Genomic DNA, 12,182 nt, shown 5'->3' with positions numbered 1-12,182 from the left:
CCCCCCCTCTCCCCCGCCGTCGCACACATGCATACACACACAACGAGAGAACCGTGCCCCCCCCCAGCCCTTTGTAACTTACCAGATCAATTCTGAGGGACTCCGCTCTCCTTCTGGCGTCGCGACTCGCGAGACGATTTCACTCCGCCTTCTCTTCCGGTTACGTACGCAGCCCCGCCCCCGTCACAGGCGACTTTGCCTGACTTCCCGTCCTACCTGCGCTCACTGAGTTCGGGAATGACATGCATGCATAATAGGGAAATATTGCCGCAGCTGCGCCCCAGCCACACGCAGAACTGGAACACCAACAGGGCATGTGTGTAACAGGCACCACTCCTCAGCCCCCTAGCGACGGATTTGACCCCCTATGATTAATATGTGTGCACCCGAATCCCCCGAGGGGCCCACACTTGCTAGCTTTCCCCAATCAAACAATAACTCAGAATAATGTGACAACCTAAATGAAGGGTTTCTGCACAGAAAAGAAAGGGGTGTCAGGCAAAGGCAAACATCTCTCAAAGATGTGGAACAATGACAGGCGAGTTTCCCCTTTGTGGGCCCCTTCTGTAGCTATCCTGCTCCAGTCTAAACAACAATAAAGCTTGAACGTCGGCTAATGATTATAAATATTTCGCGCGCAAAAGAAAGTTTTCTTTCAATACATTGCAGCGTTTATGACCCCATTCCTTAATCGCAGTATCCGCGAGATTGTTCACAGTTCATCTGAAATGTAAAGTGTATTGATGGAGCTACTTTGTAATCTATTCCAGTGGACGTGCACAATTAAGCAGATACAAATCTCTCATAAACGCATTAAGTGGTAACCTACCTCGGTGGCGTTTAATTGCATTACGGGTTTTCGACATTCAATTAGAAGACCTTTCTGACAGGTTTCAGTCCCTGAGAGAAGCAAAGAAAGAGATTACCTCATACTCGTGCACCTGTGAGAGTTCTCAGGATTTTCTCAGTGCTTCTAGTATTGCAAACTTTGCACACTTAAACTGAGTGGTTAGGGTTGCGTGCGGTCACCACAAATGTGAAAAAAGACCACTGCTTGAGTTATAATCATAAATCTCACACCAGCTGCAGCGTGACACGCTCTTCTCTGGTATATGTGCGCACAGAATGTCCAAGAGTGCACCAAAGTGAGATGTGAGAGTTAGGATGGAAAATTAATGTTTTAACAGAAAAAAGTTTACTGTTAGGTGCCAGACTCTATTCCATGGTGCAATGAGACTCGCCAACAGTAACACTGCTAGATGGATGGAGTGAGAGTCACGCTCGATGAGTGAGACATGAGGTGTCTGGAAAAGTTCTGCTGGCCAGGGGTAACAAAGGCTGCTGCAGTCCCTGTGGCTCAGAAGGGCCCCAGCACTCCACGGGGCCACGACCCCCTCAAGGGCGCCCCCATTCAGCTTAGGGCCAAACAATATCTGTAAGATATGAGAGGCTCGTGAACCCCTCATCACATTGTGCAGGGGGCATCATTTTCAGCTATGCCGCTGCTGCTGGCCACACGCATCCCAGCGGACAGGTCAGTGTCAGGGGCTTCTGATTATTGCATGCCTTTCCTGAAAGGGCGCTGGGTAAGGAAGTGCTCATGTGAGACCAGGATTCTGATGTGAAATATAACAGCAAGGACGGATGGACTCGCATACCTGAAGGCCGGGACACTCCCTGGATTATCCAGTTTGTGCACTAGTGACGTAATCTCTGCGCGTTGCCTCTGTCGTCCATCGCGAGTGCAGAGTAGTGAGTGCAGAGTAGTGAGTGCAGAGTAGTGAGTAGTGAGTGCAGAGTAGTGGGTGCAGAGTAGTGAGTGCAGAGTAGTGAGTAGTGAGTAGTGAGTGCAGAGTAGTGAGTGCAGAGTAGTGAGTAGTGAGTGCAGAGTAGTGAGTAGTGAGTGCAGAGTAGTGAGTGCAGAGTAGTGAGTAGTGAGTGCAGAGTAGTGAGTGCAGAGTAGTGAGTGCAGAGTAGTGAGTAGTGAGTGCAGAGTAGTGAGTGCAGAGTAGTGAGTAGTGAGTGCAGAGTAGTGAGTGCAGAGTAGTGAGTGCAGAGTAGTGAGTGCAGAGTAGTGAGTAGTGAGTGCAGAGTAGTGAGTAGTGAGTGCAGAGTAGTGAGTGCAGAGTAGTGAGTGCAGAGTAGTGAGTAGTGAGTGCAGAGTAGTGAGTGCAGAGTAGTGAGTAGTGAGTGCAGAGTAGTGAGTGCAGAGTAGTGAGTGCAGAGTAGTGAGTGCAGAGTAGTGAGTAGTGAGTGCAGAGTAGTGAGTAGTGAGTGCAGAGTAGTGAGTGCAGAGTAGTGAGTAGTGAGTGCAGAGTAGTGAGTGCAGAGTAGTGAGTGCAGAGTAGTGAGTAGTAAGTGCAGAGTAGTGAGTAGTGAGTGCAGAGTAGTGAGTGCAGAGTAGTGAGTGCAGAGTAGTGAGTAGCGATTGCAGAGTAGTGAGTAGTGAGTGCAGAGTAGTGAGTAGTGAGTGCAGAGTAGTGAGTGCAGAGTAGTGAGTGCAGAGTAGTGAGTGCAGAGTAGTGAGTAGTGAGTACAGAGTAGTGAGTAGTGAGTACAGAGTAGTGAGTGCAGAGTAGTGAGTAGTGAGTGCAGAGTAGTGAGTAGTGAGTGCAGAGTAGTGAGTGCAGAGTAGGGAGTAGTGAGTGCAGAGTAGTGAGTGCAGAGTAGTGAGTAGTGAGTGCAGAGTAGTGAGTGCAGAGTAGTGAGCGCAGAGTAGTGAGTGCAGAGTAGTGAGTAGTGAGTGCAGAGTAGTGAGTAGTGAGTAGTGAGTGCAGAGTAGTGAGTGCAGAGTGCAGAGTAGTGAGTGCAGAGTGAGTGTGCAGAATGCAGAGTAGTGAGTGCAGAGTAGTGAGTGCAGAGTAGTGAGTGCAGAGTAGTGAGTGCAGAGTAGTGAGTGCAGAGTAGTGAGTATTGAGTGCAGAGTAGTGAGTAGTGAGTGCAGAGTAGTGAGTAGTGAGTGCAGAGTAGTGAGTGCAGGGTAGTGAGTAGTGAGTGCAGAGTAGTGAGTAGTGAGTGCAGAGTAGTGAGTGCAGAGTAGTGAGTGCAGAGTGAGTGTGCAGAATGCAGAGTAGTGAGTGCAGAGTAGTGAGTGCAGAGTAGTGAGTGCAGAGTAGTGAGTGCAGAGTAGTGAGTAGAGAGTGCAGAGTAGTGAGTGCAGAGTAGTGAGTAGTGAGTGCAGAGTAGTGAGTAGTGAGTGCAGAGTGCAGAGTAGTGAGTGCAGAGTGAGTGTGCAGAATGCAGAGTAGTGAGTGCAGAGTAGTGAGTGCAGAGTAGTGAGTGCAGAGTAGTGAGTGCAGAGCAGTGCGTGCAGGTGCAGAGTGGTGTGTATTGGCAATGTAAATGACAATGCCATTTATTTATGATTTAAAGAAAAAAAAAGAAATGTCATGAGCAATGCCAATAGCTCTACCTTTAATGATGCCGAGACCATTGCATTGCAAATGCTTGTTTTGTTTATGGGAGGGTGACGAACAGGCCAGAACGGGTGCCGCCGACCGCCACTTTGGCCGATCCACTTAGTGGCCGCCCGCATGTTGCTGGGCCCCCTCAGCCAATAAATCAGGCCTCCTTCAGCAACGTCAAGGCCTGGCGCTCCCTCTCCGTCAACGACATTCCCACTTTGGTGACAAAACTCTCTAAAGTTTGTAAAGAGAGGACCAAGACGTACTGTGCTTGAAGGGTTTATTAAGTAGCTAACCAACACAGCGTGAGGAGAGAGGGAGGTCATGGGAGGAGCGTCTGGATGGGCAGGTCAGCAGCTGACGTCTGTAAACATTCCAGAATGCTCAGCTGATGACGGGAGAGGGGAGGAGGTAAAGGAGATGGGAGGGGGCAAACTGTGGAATGCAATCACAACACATCTTCCTCCTTGAGGAACAACAAAGTATGGGTAACCAGTTAATCACAAATAAAGTCATTGAGTCTGCTCTGTGGCACAACCCTGCAACCACATCTCATCATTGGTGGTTCCTCTCCCACACTGACCGGCGCATGCTCACTGCAACCAGGGAAGTCCAGGCGCTGGGTGCCTTCAGGATCAGCTCCTATCGTATCTCCGTCAGGAAGACGATCGCTGAGTCTAGAGGAAGATGAACCCTGTGTGTCCGGTGCTACATCTGTTTTGTCTTCACCATCAACCCACAAATCCATTCTACGGCCTACTGTGGTTCTGCGCGCATCTACATCATTTCCACATGTGCTGCTGTATTTGCCTGGGGCTAATCTCGAGAAATGCCACACTCTACCATCGCTGAATAAGGGCGAGTTGCAGAACACTTTGTCGACCTTGAGTGGTTGTGAATATCTATTCTGCCCCTTAGCTACGAGTCCGCTATATTTCACACGAACCATGTCGCCCATAGACACTTCTACCGGTTTGCTGCTGTGTTTTTTGTCGTAGTGATTTTTGCTTTCTTCCTGCGTCTTTTGCAAATGTTGTTTGACTGTGTCGGGCGACCAGTCTGCCCTCTTGGCGGCTGTCTGCCAGCTGACATTGTCCTTAGACATAGCTGTCCTTCCTTTCTTCAACTCAAATGGGCTATGTCCTGTACTACTGCATGGTGTTATGCGATACGCCCACAAGGTCTTACCTATCTCACTTCTCCACTCTAGGTTGTTGGGGGTGGCAAGCTGCAATATTCCCTTGATGACCCTGTTAAACCTTTCTACGGCACCATTACCCACAGGATGGTACAGGGAGGTGGTCATGTGTGCTATATTATTTCTTTTCATGTAGCTGTCAAACAACTCTGAAGTAAACTGGGGGCCGTTGTCACTGACAACACATTTGGGTAGCCCTTCTCTGATGAACACCTCATCAAGGAATTGTAGCACACTCTGTGTATCAGTCTTGTTCACGAATCCTACTCCAGGCCACTTTGAGAAGTGATCAATAATCACTATGGCATAGACCTGCTCTCCTTGATCCGAAATAGGCCCCATGATGCCTATCCCGATCCTTTCCCATGGCATGGCTATATTTCACACAATCCCATCCTCGTTGCCAACTTTGTTAAGAGAGGACCAAGACGTACTGTGCTTGAAGGGTTTATTAAGTAGTTAACCAACACAGCGTGAGGAGAGAGGGAGGTCATGGGAGGAGCGTCTGGATGGGCAGGTCAGCAGCTGACGTCTGTCAACATTCCAGAATGCTCAGGTGATGACGGGGGAGGGGAGGAGGTACAGGAGATGGGAGGGGACAAACTGTGGAATGCAATCACAACACAGTTAAGCAACTAAACGGGGGAAAACTTTGGTCTGCCCTACCGGCCGGGGTGTACCCAAAAGCTAAAATGGCACCCTCTCCTACCTGTCATGACCCTCCTGACCCCCGCTCCTGCTCCCACAGCGAGCCTGAACCCTACCACCCACCTGAAGATTCCAGGAGGGCAATCAGGTTTCCCTATGAAGAAGCAAAATACATCTGAATGCACACACTCTGGTACCATACATGATTGGCGTTGCTCTGCCTTGATCTACTCTCCAAATCATCATCACCAACTGTGACAAGCCCATGTCTGAGCTTACTTTCGAAGCTAAATTTCAATTTTTCTCACCACTTGTGCCAGCACCCTCCTCCTGCAAATGCTCTACTCCAGCCACCTAACCTTTTACTGCTACTGCCCCGTTGACAAGGCTTTTTTGGTGCAGCTTTATATAGTTCTAACTTGACCGGAAGGTATTGGAGCACTTTACATGAGCACCAGTTATATTACACAAGGACATATTCATTTTCGGCAGGCATGGGGAGATTAAGTGATTTACCCAGAATCACAGGATGCTGAGCCCCCAACCCGGTTCTCTAGCTCCAAAGTCGGCAGCTCTGGTCATAAGGCCACATCTTCTCCCCATTATTGAACTAACAGCTAAGTCAGTTAATATTCTAGGCTATTTACTGAAACCCAAGACCCACTTTTGCCTGAAGGAATCAAAATCCTGGATATGCTGTATAGCTGAAGCTAAAAGGTCAGACTGAGTTATGTAGATACAGCTGATGTCATTATGTCTCTGTCCTAGTGTGGATCTTGAACTGGACAGCATTGTGTTGCCAGAGAGACTTGCTCATGGTGAAATCTGTGGTGTGAACCGCTTAATGCTGACTCACTAAAGAGAGACGTGCTAAAACTAACAAACTAGCGTCCCCCTTGGAAGGACATTTATCCTTTGTTGAACCCTCCAATGGGAAGAATACAAAGTAAAACATAAGAGGCGAAGAGGGAAAGGAAAAGACATTGCTTTTCTTAATACTGCACTCACACACTTTGCAGTATCATGCTTCATCATAGGACCACATCAGACGCCCAGGCGCAAACCAACACACTAGACGGATCGCCATTTTTTTTTTATATATGAAGAAGAGTGGTGAGGGAACTAAACGGGAGAAGAAAGAAAACAAAGGAAAACACAAACACAGAGGAAAGAGTATTCCCTCAAGAAGGGACCAAAAAGTGCAGATACATAATGTTAAAACTACCTAAGGGGAAAACCACATAATGCCTTTATTCATGTGTCCTCTTGATAGGATGAAAACCTAAGAGATGGGATATTCAGGGGAGGTAAAAGCCCCTATATCCCTACTGCAGATACCAACTTGTTTCTGCCAGTGCTACGTGCCCAACCGGGTCACTCTGGCATTCGTCAGGATATTGGTCCCTTATCTTTATGGTCTTCAACCCTACTCAGGAGTTGACCTCAATTTGGAGGGTTCAACGAAGGATAAATGTCCTTTTCCTTCCAAGGGGGACACTAGTTTGTTAGATTTAGCCCTTCTCTCTTTAGTGAGTCAGCAGTTTTGATAGGGGAGTCAGAGAATGCTTATTCCCTTTTCTCTTCTTTTTGTGAAATATAGTGAACCTTTTAATGCTTGTTTCCAGAATCCACTCATGAAAGACACCTTCCCCTTCTCAGACTCTGCACCGAGCATCGAGTGCTACAAAGAACACCAACACCCTTACTGCATCCTGTTACAATAACAGAACAAGCCAGCCATGAATGTAGAATATCTCCTCAAAATGCAGGTTCTAGATACTGGGAAGAAGAAGTAGACATTCCTAAAATTGGTATTGCTGGTGCTTCAGGTGCGACATGCCTGGTGAGTTACAGGGCCCTGCAAAAAAAATTCCGAGCTACCTGTACCAGAAGTGGAAGGGGCGCCCTTGGCCTGGCACATGGATCAGTGTCCAGAGAAAGAGTCAGTGGCTTTAGTTAAGAGATTCTCCGGTGACCAGGATGGAGTTCCCTTTTTGCTGAGCGATTCCGCAGTCTCCGCAATCCGCTCTGCCTCACGTTCCGCTGCCTGTCTTTCCTGTCTGATTTGATCTTGTCCCGGTGCTGCTGATAGACCAGGGCCACATCTCCTGGGTCTCTTTCGGCGCTGTCGAGGACTGCTCACCACTCCCCTTCCAGCGACCAACGGACCCGTAGGTCTGGGGCCCGAAAATTGTCCCGTGGTTTCCAGCCAGTCCCATGTGTCTTGCGGGGTGTCAAAAAAGCATGCTTTTCCGCCCGAGACCACTCAAAGTTTCGCAGGATATATCAATGAGTAGACATGTTCAGTTGGCAAAGCTTTTGTTTTACAGGAAGAATGGAACCATGTTGGTGCTGCACCCTAAGCGTATAGTCCGGGAAGAAGAGGACTTTAAATTTGTCAATCCTGATTTCAGTCAACTTCCTGGTTTCACGTAGTATAGTGTCTCTATCTTTAAAGAGCAACAATTTAAATATTAGTGGGCGCGCTCCTGCTACAGGAGCTGGCTTCCTGCCTGGTATTTGGTGTGCTCTTTCTATGGAAAAAAACAGAGAGGGAGGGGGAGGGGAGAATTTCTTAAAACCATCCTTCCAGAAAGCCCACCGCATCTTGACCCTCCATCCCCTCCGGTAACCCGATCAGGCGAACGTTATTTGTCCTTGAGCGTCCGTCTGCATCCTCCACTCTGTCTTCCAGGAACCAGATGCGAGCTTCGTGTGCATTCTGCTGTTTCTCTAAAGAGTCAGTTGCCGGCTTCAGCTCCGCAATGTCCTGTTCCACTGCGTCAACACGATCCCCCAGCTTCCCATGGTCTGCGTGCAATATCGTGAGGTCTATTGAAACCTTGTCTATTTTGGCCTCCATGGATTCCCTGGTTCGTTCTATGGTGTGTAGTATGACATCCAGTCGGTCCTCCGGAGGGTCCTGCCGCGCAAACTGCTGAGTTTGATCCATATTCCATGAGCTTGCGACTTGCATGGAAGCTCGCGAGCCAGCCCCTCTAGTGCGACCCATCTACCCGGCCACGATTAGTAATGAGTACCAGGTAAGTGCAGGGGTGGGGGGAAATGCGGAACGGTGGCAGCAGTTTCAGGTGGAGACTCACTTCCTTTCCACTACATCAACTGGGCGTTGTGTTTCTGCCGTTATAGTGGCAACAGCTGCTGCCTTCTGGTGGTTACCCTCACTCCATGATGCCAAACATCTCCACAGTAGGTCCACTGTAGTCAAATCAACCACACCAGAAGAGCTCCAGTCTAGTCGAAACTAATCCTGTCCCCAATATGTGCCGTGTCGTAGCGCATTGTATGACCTTAGCCGAGGGTCACGATCACCATCCCAGAATGCCAGGTCCCAGCCTCTGCCAGTTCAATCATACATTCGGGATAGGTCTACTACTTGCCCTCACATCCCGTAGTAGTATGCACACTCCGTTACTCCCTGCTACATGAGGCAGGCATAATGGTACTGGTAGTACCTTACCAGTTGCTCTGGTGGAATCCTTGAAACTTGTGTTTGTAAGCTGGGGTGGGCGTGTAATATAGCTGTCTCCCACCACAGTCAGATGTGGAGACAAGCTTGTGCGCCTCGTGTCAGATACTTACCAATGGGGCCACTAACCTTGTAGTACTATTTCCGCCCGCACCACCTCTCTGCTCCTGTTCAGGCCGCTCAGGGAGCACCACTTCCACTGCTACCAGCAAACGCCACAATCCTCTACAGAGGACAGCAGGAGCACCCAATGCGGCTCAGTATCAATGCTCCCACCCGCCCGGTCGATACCTGCACCACATTCAGGCAAGCAGACAGCCAATACAGACGCTGGGCCCGTTGTATATACAGGGCTGAAATGCCGCCTCGGCGCAATGCCTGTCCGGCTCCTCCGGGCGGTCTCCTGTCTTCGCGCCGCTTCCCCCCGCGTCGGGGTGCAAAGTTCACAGAGTCGAGCGTCATGCCTGCACTAGGGCAGCATCGCCACAGGATCGCACTGTTGTCGCACGGAGACACTGCAGGCAGCGCGGACCACAGCAGAGGTCATCTGCCAGTACGCCAGGCCACGGTCACAAGCACCCCAGTGGGCCGTATGTGAGAGCCAGGATATCCGTGTCCGCCCCATCTGCCAGTGTTGTGCGGGTGCCAGTGCGTCGATCAGCTGCTGGGAACACACAGAGTTTTCCCCTCCAGTCAGCGCCTTGAGTTCTGGTGCAAGTACGGAGAAATTACTCGTTTAAGGGGATCTGTTAGCGGAACGGAATCACAGCACGTCTGCCATGTTGCCCCTGCAGGCCACGCCCCCATGGTGTAGTCTGTTGATCAAGATGGGATGGGAGAAGATGTTGAAGGCGGCTGACAGTTCCAAAAGGATGAGGGCTGCTGTTTCGCTGCGCTCTAGGGGGGTCTTGATGGTGGCTACGATCAGGTCTGTCTCAGGCTGTGGTTGGCCCAGAATCTGTATTGATAAGGGTCCAGGAGATTGTTACGTTCCAGGTGTTCAGTGATTTGCTTCTTGATTGCCTTCTCAAGAATTTTCGCTGGAAAGGGAAGCAGGGAGATGGCCCAGTAGTTTTTTGGTTCTGCTGGGTCGGTGGAAAGTTTCTTCAGGAGGGGCTTCTCTACAGCGTGTTTCCAGTGCTGAGGAAAGGAGGCTGAGGCGATGGAGGTGTTTAGGTCTTTTTTGAACTTGACGCCAATCGTCTTATTCCCGAGGTTGAACATGTGGTGGGGACATGGGTCCATGGGTGCTCCCGAGTGTACAGAGTTCATGATGTAGAGTGTGACTTGGGATGTGAGAGGGTCCCAGTGGGTGAGCAGATGTTCAGGGCTAGTGTTTGTGGGTGTGAGCAGGGTAATACTATTGATGTAAAGTGTTTTGCATCAGTCTTAGGAGAGGTGGGGCCCTTGGAGGTAAGAAACGTTTGAGGACGGAAGACCGATGTGCACCCTTTCAGCCCCCGCTCCCCAGAGGCATCAAACATTCAGTTGTGTGCCGAAGCCCAGGTCCTGGCCTACCCTGGGGTTCTTTAGAGCAATATGAAATAGCCCACCTACTCTGTTTCGAAAGGTGAAAGGTGAAAGGTTAAATCTTTGCTGTGATATCTCCAATAGGGACAATTTCAGTGGACTAGTTTTTCTCCTAGTGGTGAGCTTCAACCACCAAGAGCATTGTCAACGAGCTTTCTGGCCTCTAAATGGGTGCATTTTGCAGGTAGTTGTTTTTTTTTGCTCCATGCACCAGCCTTCTCTCCAATCTGGCTTTGGGGTTAATATGCTCAGCCCCTTCTTTATCTGCCATTAGAACATCTTCCTTCCCTCACTCCCAAGCCCGAGTGCCTCTTGGCTGTCTTTCAGAACACTAGGGGTGGCACGGGAGTCCAGATCTTCACCAAACAGGTCCCCAGGCAGCCTAAGGGGGGAGGGGGCAAAACTGGTCCTGGGGAGACTCATCTAGTCCTAGGGGGTCAACAGGAGTCAAAGTCCTTAGCAGGACACCAGATGGCTTCTCCTTCCAGCTGTTCATTACTCCATTCTTGTTGCCGTCCAAGGGTTTGTAAGTGAGATGGGAATGTTATTGATGTCCAGCACCCCGCCCAGTCCTAGGATGTTGCGTGATCCCTCCATCCCCGTCCCAACCCTTCTACACAGCATTCTGAAACAATATGGCTCCATCAAGTTTTCTCTGGGAAGGGCCCCCTGAGGGCCTCAGCTCAATCCGTAGCTGACATCACTGCCATATTCCTTCCCACCAAAACAAAAGGGTAGCCCGTCCTATGTTGGCTCCAGATGCTGGGCATTTCTTCTTTCTTCAATGAGCCTGGGCTAACTCAGCCCAGGTTGCATTGTGATAGCTAATTTTCAGAGGCAGATTTCCCCAAGAAAGCTTCCTCTCCTTGGAATTGGGCCAGTCACTGCTAATTGCTCATTTTGTGTGGTTAGGCCTTTGGTTGTACTGCTGGGGAGCATGGGTAATTCAATTGGCCAGTAGGTTGGACAGATGTATAGAACGTGATTATGAGCTGAGCAGAGAAGTAGGACACTTCTTGGCACCCTGTAATATGTATATGTATGTTATTGGAAGCTGCAAAAGCAAACGCTGTGTGCATGTTCGACCTCAGTTTGACATTTTGCTGGACTGTGTAGGCCTACGTGTGGCAAACCACCGGATTACACCTATGTGTACATTACAGTGAAAGCACTACAAAATCTCCAGTAAAAACTACTGACCTATCTATGAATGCCCACTAATCTTATAAGGCCTACCTCATGTCAGGACTTAACTTTGCAAAATTCACTCAAGTGCACACATGTTAACGTGTAGCCAGCCCAGTGCCCCTTATTTTAGGTGTGCCACAGCAGCTTGATGGTAAACACGCTTAGTCGACTAACAATGAATTTACAGTGCGTTAGATTCTGATGGTGAGACTCGCCCACAGTAAAGGTCCAAAAACTGCGTGATCAAAGTAAAAAAAATCCAGGGGAATTAAATGGGTGGAACCCATTTGCTTCAGTAGGTTATCAAACGTTGTGCCTGGTCCATGTTGAGTAATCATTCAATGCTTGCTTTGGCCACTTAAGCCCCAAAATCCAAAATCTGACATTCTTAATTCAAGTTTCAACAATTGCTTCAACAGAGTAGAGTCCATCACTGATCCATGAATCATACTCTAGAGAGGTGCATCAGTTGTCAAAACACCTTTCCTTGTTATCCTTAAGATCCTCCCTCATTCCTCTCAACTCAACTTTATCTAGAGAGTGGCACTAAGTTACAAATCATCTTCACTGGCTCATTATGTGTGGCCCGGTAATACCAGTGGGGTTATTAGTTCCCAGTTCTGTCTGATAAGAAAACACAGCAGTAGGGCAGCTTTTCACATGGACTCTTTGCCTGCTGGCTGCTGGCAAAGTGTCTCTGTTAAAATCGTGGGAATCGGAACAG

At 49.2% G+C, this 12,182-nt stretch overlaps 1 protein-coding gene across 2 annotated transcripts in view; it reads left to right on the top strand.

Annotated features, from left to right (window-relative positions):
* LOC147706829 (ATP-binding cassette sub-family C member 10-like) overlaps positions 1–12,182 on the top strand; it is a 1,327,484-nt gene that overhangs the window by 200,255 nt on the left and 1,115,047 nt on the right. The window lies entirely within an intron of this gene.

The sequence above is a fragment of the Lissotriton vulgaris genome, chromosome 6 (assembly GCF_964263255.1).
Source record: "Lissotriton vulgaris chromosome 6, aLisVul1.2, whole genome shotgun sequence".
NCBI lineage: Eukaryota > Metazoa > Chordata > Amphibia > Caudata > Salamandridae > Lissotriton > Lissotriton vulgaris.
This window is presented reverse-complemented; position numbering and strand designations above follow the sequence as displayed.